The 12799-nt window shown below is 35.9% G+C and overlaps 1 protein-coding gene across 2 annotated transcripts in view; it reads right to left on the bottom strand.

The window, feature by feature from the left end:
• Window positions 1-12799, bottom strand: part of TMED8 (transmembrane p24 trafficking protein family member 8) — a 34268-nt gene that overhangs the window by 18886 nt on the left and 2583 nt on the right. The gene's annotated exons all lie outside the window — the stretch shown is intronic.

Raw genomic sequence — 12799 nt, 5'->3', positions numbered from 1 at the left:
TGCGCCACCATGCCCGGCTAATTTTTTCTATATATATTAGTTGGCCAATTAATTTCTTTTGATTTATAGTAAAGATGGGGTCTTGCTCTTGCTCAGGCTGGTTTCAAACTCCTGACCTCGAGCAATCCGCCCGCCTTGGCCTCCCAGAGTGCTAGGATTACAGGCGTGAGCCACCGTGCCCAGCCAACTTTTATAATTTGATTCATCTATTCATTCACTTATTCATCAATAATTAAATAACTAGGTGCCCTCAAAGAGTATACAGGTGAAATGCATAATAAAGGCCATGTGCCAGCTCACAAGAAGCCTAGGGCTGGCATTATAATTGCCACTTTGCAGGTATGGAAACTAAGGCACAGAGATAGGATTCAAACCCAGGTAGCTGTGCTCATAACCAGTAGGTGATAACTTAGTGGGTTTTTTTCTCTTACCAAGTTGTGATTTGAGGGTGATAGTTTATTCATTTAGCTTTTCCTTAAACACTCAAATGGCATATGGTTCAGTGCATTTAGGTAGCCCCTCATTTAATTCCCTTTAGTTAAAACAGCAAGAAGCTAAAGCTCCCATCCATTTCTCAATACAAAATACAACTTAATGATGTAAACCTCAAATGCTAGAAGTGTCAGAGTTTGGTAGCAAAATAAAAGTGAAAAGGACAGGTATGTGTGTGTATCCAATCTTACTTAATCTAGTCTCACTTTTTGTATGTGAATAAGATCTGTTTTTCTTTAGGTTAATTCATAGGTGGAAAGAGCTTGGAGGCCAAGTGCAGTGGCTCATACTTGTAATCCTAGCACTTTGGGAGGCCAAGGTGGGAAGATCACTTGAGGTCTAGGAGTTTCAGACCAGCCTGGGCAAGAGCGAGAACCCATCTCTACAAAAAGTAGAAAAATTAGCTGGGCACAGTGGTGCATACCTGTAGTACCAGCTATTCGGGAGGCTGAGGCAGGATTGCTTGAGCCCAGGAGTTGGAGGTTGCAGTGAGCTATGATGGTGCCACTGGTAACAGAGCAAGACTCTATCTCGAAGAAAAAAAAAAAGACCTAAAGACCCTAGAGCTTCTGCCAATTTTCCTCCCAACAGAACTGTGTGTCAGACTCTCATCAGCTGTTTCTATCTCTACCCCATTTCACTTAGGGATAATGCAAATACAAAGTTCTCTCCTATGTTGACCTAAGTGAAATCTTCCTAATAAATTCTACTCTTTGATCACTCCTCCCCACAATTCCCTTGCAAACGATGACACTCTGCTGTCACATTTTTGTAAGTTTCTCCTCCCAGGCTGGTTGTCTCTACATCACCCAACCCCTGACCTCGCTGGCTCTGTTTCTGTTCCACTTAGTTGGTTCCTTTTAAACTAAGGAGCTAGAACAAACAACTTTACAGGTGTGTTATAATCCACGCAGAGTACACTGACAATCACTTCTTAATAAGGACACAGTATTTCTTGACATAATATCCTAATCAGGCACTAGATTTTTTAACTGCAAACTTTGTTGGCCTAAATAAATCAATCAAGATCTCTAGGGCTTATAAAAATAAACTTTTTTCCAAGCCCACTCTCTCTTATGCTCTAATTTTGAAATAGACTTTTGGAAAATAACTGGTTTTTTAACTTAAATTCAGAACTTCACATACCCATATTATTTCAAATTAACTTTTTGAAATTATACTAATAATGTTTTGTTCATTGTAAAAAATACAGATAAGAAAACATTTTGCATCTACTCTTCTAGATTTTATTTCCTTTTTAAAATTTTTGAATATACAAATAATCCATTATTCACTGTAGAAAAATCAGGAATACAGATAACCAAAACAAGAAATTAACTAACCATAATACTACTAACTTAAAATAATCACTGTTAACATTTTGATATATATCCTTTCAGAAATATATTTATACACATATACATAAACATAAATATATATTTTTACATATGTATGTGTGTGTGTTCTGAAAAGAAATGTAAATCAAATGTAAATAAACATAGCTCGTGAACATTTTTCAGGGTCAATAAAAATAGGACAATATTGTAATTTTAAATGGCTGCACATTATCTCAATAGGCTATCCCATTCTTTCTTTAACCAATCCCCAATCTTTTATTGACAGAGCTAGTGATTGTTTCAAATCTTTCATTGTTTTAGACAAAGATGCTATGTCTTTCACTGTTAAAGATAATGATGTTATGTTAGAGGTATCTACAACCCTTTCTTAAGAACTTCCCATCCACAGCGTTAGAGGTGGTAGTTCCTCAGACCAACGTACACTACTATGCTGGTCATAGCTCATTGGTTTTGGGTGAGTATCTGGCAAAAAGCCAGTCCAGTTCTCTTCTCTAAAATCTGGAATTTGTCCTGGAGACAAAACATACTGTGGAGAGCCTTAGTCAGGTCAGGAGCTAAGCCTGCCATGTGGCAGAAACCTTCACAGGCAATTAAAAGCAGATAATTCAGCAGAGAAGATAATTTTCAAACAGAGGACAATGATGCATTCAAGCAAAAGGAAAGAGAAACAAAGGGACCAGTGGGTCTAGGAGAGAAACAGACTTAGAGAGGCCACTTGGCCACTTTGTAAGCCCATGAGGTCCAAGTGTGCTCCGGTAATTGGGGTCTGTAAGAGGCCTTACATACTAACAATGAGCTCTTTTCTTCTTACTTTTCATTGTAAAATGTACCATACATATGAAAGACTGCATGAAAAGAAGGCACAGAGCTAAAATATGAATAATATAAATACCTGCATACCCACTAACCAGATGAATTATTAGTACTTTAGAATTCCCCTGCCCAATGCCCCTTCCCAAACATATATCCTTTGTTCTGAATTTTGAGTCAATTATTCTTTTTCTTCATATATTTTAATTATATGAACTACTGCTGCTTAAAAACTTTATTATAGAAACTGTAAACATACTCAAAATTAGAGAATAGTACAAAGACTCATTACCTCTTCTCAACCAGATTTTACTTGTTCTTGTTTCATCTATCCCCACCTCCCTGCCCTGCCCCCACACACAGATTATTTAAAGCCTAGACATCATTGTATCCACTATTACATCCATTTAGAATAAATATCTAAAGAAAAAGGCTTTCAACATATGTACAACATTATTACTCCTACAGAATTACCAATTCCTTAATATCATGTAATACCAGTTCATGCTCAAATTTCTCAATTACCTCACAGAATTTCTTTTCAAGAGCTGGTTTGTTTGAATCAGGATCCAAATAAGATTCACACACTAAATTTAGCCTACATATCTCTTAAATCTCCTAATCTATATCAATTCTCACCTCATTGTTCTATATGCAATATAGTTGTTGATATTTTTAAAAACTTATCTGCATATTTTCCCAAATTCTGAATTTGGGCAATTGCATTTTCAGGGCATCACCTAACAGATTCTTTTATCCATGCATTTCTCTTAAACTGGTCATAGATGTAGAGCTTTGCTGTCTAGTACAGTAGCTACTATCATATGTGGCTAAATTTAAATTAATTAAAATTTAAATTTAAAATTCAGTCTACCATTCTCAACTAGCCACATTTCAAGTACTCAATAGCCATGATCTGCTAAGGGCTACTATACTGGATAGCAAAGAAATATTTTCCTCATCAAGGAAAATTCTATTGAACAGTGTTGATCTAGAGGCTTGACTAGATTCAGGTTCGGTTTTGTTCTTGCAAGAATACTCCAGATGTGGTACATGTAATTCCTATTGCATTACACCAGGAAGCACATAACCTATGGTTGTCACAGTTTTAATGAAGTAAAGATTGATCACTGGGTTCATGTTTTCAGCCTAATTCACTATTAAGCTCCTCATTCACTATTAAGCTCCTCATTACCCTTTCACCTAATGGTTTTAGTAGGCATTCATAATCATGCTCTAAAATAGATCGATAATTTCATTAAAACTAGAATATGATTTTTTCCAATTCTAGCACTTTCTACAATCAATAGTTGGAATTCTTCTGTTAAACAAAACTTTTCCTCATCAACCATTTGGCTACTCTGAAAGAGCCATAAAAGAAGGTCAGGATAAAGGATAGATTCTTCACCAATTGCCAGAATACTGAGTTCAAATCACAGCAACCTCCAAAAGTGACCAATAATTTGTTTTTTGAAATATTGTTATAAATACATGGATTTTAACATATTTTATGTGTTTCAAGTTTTTCTAGCTTTGGCTTGTGGGAGCTCCTTAAAGATGGCTCCTGTGTCCTTTTAAGATGTGTCCAGCAGTCTTGCTTATTGCACAAGTTCCAAGCTCATGTTATAAACGCCCCGTCCCAGATCTGGAATCAGCCATTTCTCTAAGGAGTCCTGGTTCTTTTTCATGAGAAATGGTACTTAGAGACCACAGTCAAGGTAAAATATTATACCTACATACACATACATGAACACATATATCATGAACATCCTATATGAATATCATATATGAACATATATAAAATAAATTCATCCAAATACTTTCAACTCAGATTACATGATTTCTACTTAACTTTAATTCTATATTTGTATTTCTCAGTATTTTCGTAGAAAATCCTGGGATCCTAATAATATTCACATACATACATATTTGCTTTTTTCTACAATGTAAATATAATAGTTTAAAAAGAATAATATTATTATTAAGAATATGGTTAATGATACGGAGGTTAAGATTTACTTGCAGTTCTTTATGTTCTTATGATATATATATCCAGTTGGCATGTTCTGTCAAATTTTATTGTTTTAAAGTCACTTGAAATAATAACTATGCACCTGGTCATACCACCATGACCATGTGGCTATGCCGCAAAGTTCATTTGTTTCATTTTGGTTTTGACTATTAAAGATTCCTGTGGATTTATTCATTCTTTATTTATAGTGATATAAATCATTTTCTCATTTCCAAAGTCAAAACCTTTTTTTTAAAGGGAACATTCAGAGAAATCTAAACTGTCTTCTTAGCTCTTAATCTATCATCATTTCTTTTTGAAAACATAAGCAAATATACAGTTATCCATCAGTATCCACAGAGGGCTGGTTCCAGGACTGCTCTTGGATACCAAAATCTGCCCATACTCAAGTCCTAACATCACTCCTGCAGAATCCACAGATACAAGAAAATGGCCTTCCATATACTGGACTGATATGGAAAGCCCAGGAGTTTGAGGTTGCAATGAACTATGATGACACCATTGCACTCTATCCCAAGCAATAGAGCAAGACCCTGTGTCAAAAAAGAAAGAAAAAGAAAAGAAAAGAAAGGAAAAGAAAAGAAATTGAGGCTCGGATAAATTATGTAACTTGTCCAAGATAATCAGCAAACAGGAATAGGAATGATATAAATTCAGACAATCTAAGTCCATAGTTGGCACTCTTAATAACCACATGATACACTGACCTCTTTTAAAATCTTTGTGAAATATAACACACAGAGAAAAGTATATCAAAGCATACAGCTCAATAAATTATCACAAACACCTACATAACTACCACCCAGGCCAAGAAACAGAACATTCCAAACACTCCAGAAGTCCCACTTATGGCCTTCCCAATCATTACCCCATTTTTACCTCCTTGAGGTAACCATTATCTTAACTACAGGAATCATTTCCTTACTTTTCTTTATATGTGGGCCACCTAAGTATGCATTCCTACACAGAATTTCTTCATTCAACCTATTTTCTGAACTCTATATAGAGAAAAATGATATAGAATGTTTTCTTTTGGGTCTGGGTTATTTCACTCAACATTATTTTGAGTTTAAAAGATTCACCCATGTTGTTGTAGGTAGGCTTGTTCATTTTCATTGCTGTACACTATTCCATGAATACAACATAATTTGTTTATCTATTGCTGATGACTAGGTTATCTCCAGTGTTTGGCTATTATAAATAATGCTGCTATAAATATTCTTGTACGTGTCTCTTGGCTACAGTGCACGCAATTATGTTGGGTATAAACATAGGAATGGAATGGTTAAGTCGCAGAAATGTAAATGTTAAAGTTGGCAGATAATGTCAAACTGTTTTCTAAAGGGATTGAACCAAATATGCACTCCTATAGCATTGTAGGATCATTTTCATTGCTCTGTACCTTTTCTAACACTGGGTCATGTTAACGTTTTTTATTTGGGCCATTCTGGTAGATGTATGCTCATTTAGTTTGTATTACACTGATGAGTTAGTTATATTTCTTGGCTCTGTACCCAGCAAGCCTGCCAAAATTATAGGCCAGACACAGTGGCTCACATCTTTGATCCCAGTACTTTGGGAGGCACAGGCGGCAGGAGGATCGCTTGAGGCCAAGAGTTCAAGACCAGCCTGGGTAACACAGTGAGACCCCATCTCTACCAAAAAAAAAAAAAAAAATGCTTGGCACAGTGGTATGTGCCTGTAGCCACAGCCACTCAGGAGGCTGAGGTGGGAGGATCACTTGAGCCTAGAAGTTTGAGGTTGCAGTGAGCTATGATTGTGCTACTGTACTCCAGCCTGGGTGACAGAGTGAGACCTCGTCTCTAAAAAAATAAATAAATAAAAACAAAACAAAAAAACAAAGGAACAACATTACTTATCCCAATAATTTATCTGTAGATTCTCTTGGATTTCCCATGTACATAGTCATAGTCATCATCTATAGATAACAGATTCAACTGGATTTTTTTTTGTTCTGAGTCAGCATCCAGTATAACTGGATTCTTTCTAATCCCTGTATCTTTTATTTTTCTTGCCTCATTATACTAGCTGGAATATTCAGTAAAATGATGAAAAGAAATGGTGAGAGTAGGCACTCTTACCTTATTCCCAATCTTAAGAGGAAAATTTTCAAATTTCACCATTAAGTTTGATGTTTGTTATAGCTTTTTAAATAGATGTGATGTATCCAATTAAGGAAGTTTCCTTTTATTCCTAGTTTGCTAAGAATTTCTAGTCCTAAATGGATGTTGAATTTTATCATTTTTTTCTGTATCTATTAAGGGACCATAATTTTTCTCCTCTATTGTATTAAAATGGTGATTTACAATGACTTTTTAAAAAATGTTAAGCTGGGCACAGAGGCACGTGCCTGTTGTCCCAGCTACTTGGGAGGCTGAGGCTGAAGGAGCACCTGAACCTGGGAGTCTGAGGCCAGCCTGGGCAACATAGCAAGACCCTATTTCTAAAAAATATATAAAATATGTTAAAACAACTTTGCATTCCTAGAAAAACTGAACTTGGTCATATATTAATATTGCTGGATTCAGTCTGCTAATATTTTGTTGATGACTTCTTATACTTACGTTAATGAAAGAGAGTAAATTGACATTTTCCTTTCATCTGGGATCATTCTGATTCTGCCTGAAGGATTTAGTTATTCCTTTAGTTCAAGTCTGCTGGAGATAAATCCTGTTTTTAATTGTCTGAGAAGATCTCTATGTTACCTGCATTCTTAAAGACTATCTTCACTGACTGAAAAAAATTTCTATATTAGTAGTTATTTTCTCTCTGTATTATAAAGATAACTTAGCTTTCACTGTTCTGTGCAGAAGTCAGATGTCAGTCTAATCTTTTGAAGGCAGACTGTCATTTCTCTCTACTTTTACTAATTCTCTTTGCTTTGGTTTAACGGCAGTTTTAATGGGTAACTCCAAAATCTGGTACCCTTATGGATCCATTTTTACTGTTTGTTGTTGTTTCTACTCACATTGTCTCTTCTCATGTGTCTGGTCATTTTTGATACACGCTAGAAATTGTTCTCATAAGCTTATCTGTAGAAATATTAATAACTTGAAGCCTAGAATGATCCTTCGGAGAGGATGTATCTTTGCTTCTACTGGATCCTGGGGACACTAGCACCCTGGTGTCATCTTAATCCAATCCATGAATTTAGATGTTTCTGAAGCTGAGCTGCAGTCCCTCCAATGGCCTACTTCCAGGGTATGGCCTTTCATGGTCCTAACCCAGAGGAAATGGGGTTCACCAGGTTTCCTTCTACTTAATGAATCCTGAACATTAATCCCTGTTACTTCAGTCCAAAGAAGCACTTTTCAAGGCATTGTCACTCAGCCTCCCTACTCAGGAATCCAGTATATGCCCTTAAGGGACAAAGGAGCCACAAAATAGACTCCAGTCCTTGGATCTCTATCTTTATATCTCTAACATGGATCACAGCTGGGTAATTCATTATCTTGCTATCTCTTTAGTATCTTGAAGCAAATGTTTATGTTTCACATATATTTTCTAAATGCCCCCAGTAAGAGATAATTACCTAGTCTGCCATTACTGAAAATAGAAACCCATATTGCTTTTTACCCTTTTTAATTTAGTGAATAAAATGAAAATAAAATAGAAGTTTTAAAATTCTCCCTTCTCTCTGTCATTGATTAACAATTTCAGTTTATCTAAGTAGTGGTTCTATCCCCCTATGACTTATCCTGTCATTCAGATCATAATGAAGACTTCAATAAGATTAAATTTTTAGACAGAAATGAAATTAGTATAAAAATAATAGAAAACACCAGTGGATTTAAAGAATAACATAAACTTAATCTCCATGGAGATTTACAAACTTTATTTCATAAAATATTCATCTGAGAGGAAGAGACCCAGTAAAGGTCAGTTCCTGATGGGCAGAAAGGCAATAGAGATATACAGGAAGGTTCTAATTTAGGATATAAACACAGTAAAGAGTTTCATGGCATGCTTGTGTGTGCATTTTTTCTGATTGGTAATATATCCACATTATTCAAAAGTCAAAAAGCATACAAGTATACAATGAAAACTTCCTCCCATGTCAATCCCTAACTCCAAAAGCAATCAATATTATTAGGTTTTGTGTAGTCTTCCAGAGATATGTCATGCATATTTTTTTAAAAAAGTGGGTATGTTTGTGTGCATGTATATGTACACATATGTACATCTTTTTCACTTTCTTTCTATACAAATAATGAGCATACTGGACACACCATTGTGTACTTTTGGGGTTTTTTTGTTTTTTCTGTTTTTTGTTTTTTTTTTTTTTGAGACAGAGTCTCACTTTGTTGCCCAGGCTAGAGTGAGTGCCATGGCGTCAGCCTAGCTCACAGCAACCTCAAACTCCTGGGCTCAAGTGATCCTCCTGTCTCAGCCTTCCCAGGTAGCTGGGACTACAGGCATGCGCCACCATGCCCAGCTAATTTTTTGTATATATATTTTTAGTTGTCCAATCAATTTCTTTCTATTTTTAGTAGAGACGGGGTCTTGCTCAGGTTGGTTTTGAACTCCTGACCTTGAGCAATCTGCCCGCCTCGGCCTCCCAGAGTGCTAGGATTACAGGCGTGACCCACCGCGCCTGGCCCTACTTTTGTTTTTTTCCACTTACATCTCAAAGATCTTTCTATCACTATACATGAAAAGCTTCCCCATTCTTTTCTACAGCTGATTAATATTTCATTGGATGGATATTCCATAATTTATTTATCTAGTTCCCTATTGATAGACATTTACATTTTTTCTAATCTTATACCATTGTAAACAATGCTATAATAACCTTGTGTCTATGTCATTAAACAGGAGTATGAATAAATCTATAGGATAAATTTCTGGAAGGAAAGGGTCAATGGGGGCATATACTGTAACTTTGATGGATATTGACAAATTGCCCTCCATAGCATCTGTACCAATTTACAATCCCATCAGCAATGCATGAAAGTGTCTGGATCTTTTTTTTTTTTAACTGCTAGACTATGTGGGAGAAAGGATTTGTTTCTGCATATCCTTACCAATATACTGAATTAGCAAACTGCCCAGTGTAGTTATTGATTTCCATTTCTCTTATGATGAGTTAGGTTGAGCATTTTTCATATATTAAGAGATACTTCTCATAGCATTTTAACAGCTTAATGCATACAGGAAAAAAAGATATTGCTTTTGATTTTTAAGTTTAAAAGAATGCCCTAAATTATGTAAGAACTACTGATAAAACAAACTTGTAATTGGATTCAGAGAGGCAGGAAATAAAAAAAGGAGAGAGAAAAACATAAGTTTATTTCTAGAAGTATAAAATATGGAAGATGCAGTCCTGTTCTAAAGGGAGAGAAAACAATCATTAACAAAATTTTTTAGGTTTCCTAAATTTATTTAGTGAAATTTAAACCACCACAAAGAAGAAAAAGCTAATTTTTCCATAGAATAGTTTTTACTATATCAGTCAAATAAAAGTCAATTTTGCAAGTATTCTTAGAAGAGACCAGAAAAACTAGGACAGGTGTTACAAATTTAGACAGCATGTAGGAAAATGTGTTTTTTTATTTTAATACATATGTATTTATTTTAGTATGTGTTAGGAAAAATTGATACATCAAACTAGTAATTGTTATGGATATGATTTAGAATGAAACAAAACATATATATATATATATTTTTTTTTTTTTTTTGGCGAAACAGAACTTTTAAATGTCAATTTAAAGAAAAAATAGACCAAGTTCAATGTCTCATGTCTGTAATCCCAGCACTTTGGGAGGCACAGGTGGCAGGATTGCTTGGGGCCAAGAGTTTGAAGCTGCAGTGAGCTATGATCCTGCCACTGCCTTCTAGCCTGGGCTAGAGAGTGAGTGAGACCCTATCTCTAAAATAAACGAAAAAAAAAAAAGAGAAAGAAAGAAAAGAAAAAATAGTGACCAAATAATATTGGAACAGTTAATTCCATATCACAGCAAAATCAATACCAGAGTGCCTGAATGGCCAAAATCTTGCAATGAACAGAGAAGGAAAAATGGAAGCTTATGAATAGTTTATAATTAATTGATGGCCACTAAAGCAAAGATGGGGGGGAGCTTTTTCAAAATAATTAATTTTATATTTGACAATGTTTTTTATTCTTTTTTTTTTTTTGCTGGACAAAGTACTTAAAGAAATTTATTTGCCAATTTTTCAAATGTGAGCTTTCTTTCTGTATTACTAGAAAGTCTGGTTTCAGACATTCTGATCATGCTATGTATTCAAACTTGCTGTGTGCTTTGTACTTTCTCTACAAAGAGAACCAAAAAGCTGGGTTTTTTCTAAAGCATTTGAATATCAGGTCAAGGTTCTTTAGCACAGACCTCAGAGGACTTCCCCCTCACTAAACAGGCTGCAAAGAGATAATTAGCCTGGCCTTTTAGATTCCAGTGCAGAGGAACCAAAAGCAGGCTATGTGGTTATATAGACTCAAGAGGCTTAAAACGCAAACAAATTGGCTGAGTTTACATTTCAACAAAATCCAGTGGCCATGTGATCCAATTTCTCCTCAGCCCTTATGAGTGGGACATGCTCCTGACTGGGCACTCTGGTTACACCCCTTTAGTTGCACTCTAGACTGAATCATGACATAACTGATTGGCTATCTGAACACTGTAAAAACACAACCACCATAAGAAAAAAAAACAGTCACAGGCAGATACATTTTTAACATGTTGACATAAAACCACAATAGAAGACTAAAAAACATAAAAGCTCTTTGGCATAGAATTCCTACTCTTCTGCACCATCTGATACAGTAGCCACCAAATTTTAAATTTTAATTCATGTAAATTGAAATAGCCACAGATGTGAAACATTTCCATCATTGCAAAAAAGATTTATTTGCACTGCTCTAAGTCCTACCTTAGAACCATGAACAAATGTAGAGGACCTGTTCGCAATCCTCAATATCTAAACGCATTGATAGCTCTCTGGGTCATACACAGCAAACTAGCTCTACTGCTGACTTCAGGGTCATAACAGACTTTGCTCTTTATTGTCTCCAAAGCTCTCTAAACTTGAAAAAAAAAAAAATCACCTGCCCTTAGTGATGCAACATGTATGCCTCAGAGAGTTTCATGATATAAAGAATGATCCCTCTCTCCTCTTGGGAAGTGAAGAACCCAGGTGCCCCAAATAAAAGACTATTAAAAACAATTACAGTCCCAGTGAGGTGGCTCACGCCTATAATCCCAGCACTTTGGTAGACCAAGGTGGGAGGATTGCATTAGGCCAGGAGTTCAAGGCAGCATTGTGCAATGATTCTAGGAGACAGAGTGAGATCCTTTTCTTCCTTTTCACCAAAACTCAGTGAGCAAACATGAAAACCCTCAAAAGGTATTCTCTGCAGAGAATACTTTTTTAAAATGAGTTATATTTATTCTGGATAATGACAAATTCTTGCTTTGAAGGAATAAAGTAAACTGAAAAACCAAAACCCTTAATTCAATAACAACTGAATATCTAACCTCATTTTTTACTGCTGTTTTCTAAGAGAAGGTGACAGAAACCTCTGTCAATTTCATTTTTTCTTAGAGCACTTTTGCTTACTCATTGTACCATTTTCTAGAGGGAGGTAGCAGAAAGATCCAATCAAATTTTCAATTTAAGGCAGTTTCTTTGGTTTTACTCCCAAGCCTCTGGTCCAAGCCAAATGCAGCATTTCCACATCGCTTTGGAAATCCAGCTTAACGCTAACCCAGGGTTTCTCAAAAGCAGCACTACTGACATTTGGAGCCAGATAATTCTTCACTGTGGGGACTAGGCTGTGCACTGCAGGATGTTTAGCAACATCCCTGGCCCATAATCACTAGATGTCAGTAATAGCTGCCCCTAGTTGTGGCAACCAAAAATGTTTTCAGACATTGCCAAATGTCCCCTAGGGGTGCACAATCACTCCTGGTTGAGAACCATTGCCCTAACCCAAGGAACACTCTTGGTTATCTCAACCCTAATTCTTCACATTCATTGGATCCTCCTCCAAATCTTTTCCTTGAGACATTCTCTCACCATCAAACTCAGCAAATATTTGCCGAACCTCTAAGACACAACATCAAGGGCTCTA

Source organism: Microcebus murinus, chromosome 6 (assembly GCF_040939455.1).
Source record: "Microcebus murinus isolate Inina chromosome 6, M.murinus_Inina_mat1.0, whole genome shotgun sequence".
Lineage (NCBI taxonomy): Eukaryota > Metazoa > Chordata > Mammalia > Primates > Cheirogaleidae > Microcebus > Microcebus murinus.
The sequence above is the reverse complement of the archived record's forward strand: the minus strand, read 5'-3'. Positions and strand labels throughout refer to the sequence as shown.